The sequence below is a fragment of the Chrysochloris asiatica genome, unplaced genomic scaffold (assembly GCF_000296735.1).
Source record: "Chrysochloris asiatica unplaced genomic scaffold, ChrAsi1.0 scaffold00009, whole genome shotgun sequence".
In the NCBI taxonomy this organism is placed as follows: Eukaryota; Metazoa; Chordata; class Mammalia; order Afrosoricida; family Chrysochloridae; genus Chrysochloris; species Chrysochloris asiatica.
The window spans coordinates 1447128-1448633 of NW_006408527.1; the positions used below are offsets into that span (position 1 = coordinate 1447128).

Sequence of the window (1506 nt, forward strand, 5' to 3'; positions counted from 1 at the left end):
CCTGACATTATATCCGAAGTATGAGAGACGTAGTTTGGCCATCCTCACCTCCAAGGAGCACTCTGGCTGCACTTCTTCCAAAATGGATCTGTTGGTCCTTTTGGCAGCCCATGGCACTTTCAATATTCTCCTCCAACACCATAACTCAAAAGCATCAATTCTTCTACGATCTCCCTTATTCACTGTCCAGATTTCGCATGCATATGAGGTTACTGAAAATACCATGGCTTGGGTCAGGCGCACCTTAGTCCTCAAGCTGACGTCTTTGCTCTTCAATTGAACCAAACACTGTGCTGTTGAGTTGACTCTGACTCAGGGTAGAACAGCCCCATAGGGTTGTTGGCAAAGCTGTTCATGTTTTCAGGAACAGACTGCCATATCTTTCTTCTGTGGAGCAGATGGGAGGTTCAAACTGCCAGTCTTTGGTTAGCAGCTGAATGCTTTAGCTACTGTCTCACAAGGGCTTCCTCATAATTAGAACATATTTTTCAAATGCCAAATCATTTAATTGCAAATGTGGAGAGGACCCCAGACATCTGACTAAGCCTCTCTCCTAATCACAAAGCCTGTTCATTTAGAGCCGTATGACTTTATGTACAAAAATGTGATTTATAAAGGGAAGTCAGGGAGTCCTGGTGTGGCGCCGTGGGTTAATGTGCTGGATTGCAAAGTTGGTTTGATCCGAAATGTTGGCAGTTCAAACTCATGAGATACTACTCGGAAACCCTATACAGGGTTGCTATGGGTCAGAACCAACTCAATAGCACTTAACAACAACACAGGGAAGTCAGAGGAATGAGAGATCAGAGGAAGGGGAATACACTAATTCCAATTTGTATTGAGGGTAATAATGACCTTCTGGTTTCAAAGTCTAAAATGGTGAATTTAGGAAATTTCTTGTCTTGTGTCCTCCATAAAAGGTCATGATTAACTGTTAATACCAAGTAATTTAGCTGAAGAGATTAAATTGTAATTTTTTTAAGAAGCATCTCTTAAATTGAGTTCTACCCATAATCTTGGAATCAAAAAAGGTGATATTCTAAATTTCAAAGGGCAAGATGGAGAAATGTCAAATCTCTCTATTAGGACAGAATTAGGACTGTTAACCTCATTTAAATTCTGGTGATTAATATTATATCAGATTTACACACACACCTAATAGTTTTAGAAAATTAAGGATGTCCAAAAATTCTGAAACGTGAGTGAACAAACTTAATGTCATTAAGAACAACTTCAATCTGTCTGAAAAATAAAATATTATCCAGATTTTCAAGGTTCACATGCCTGGACACAATGCAAAATTTCTTACAGCACTGAACAGAATTCCTCCCACATATCTATGTCACTTTGTTTCATAGCAGCTGTGGTGTAGAACAGACCTCATCAGATACTTTTAGCAACTCCAGTGCTTGCTCAGTGGAGAGATGGAGGTCTGAGAGACACAGTAATTTACCCAGGAGTACTCTACAAGATTGTTGCTAAGCTAGAATTTGTTGTTAGGTGCCA

The 1506-nt window shown here is 39.7% G+C and overlaps 1 protein-coding gene across 1 annotated transcript in view; it reads left to right on the forward strand.

Annotated features, from left to right (window-relative positions):
• Positions 1–1506, forward strand: part of USH2A (Usher syndrome 2A (autosomal recessive, mild)) — a 1370557-nt gene that overhangs the window by 1353600 nt on the left and 15451 nt on the right.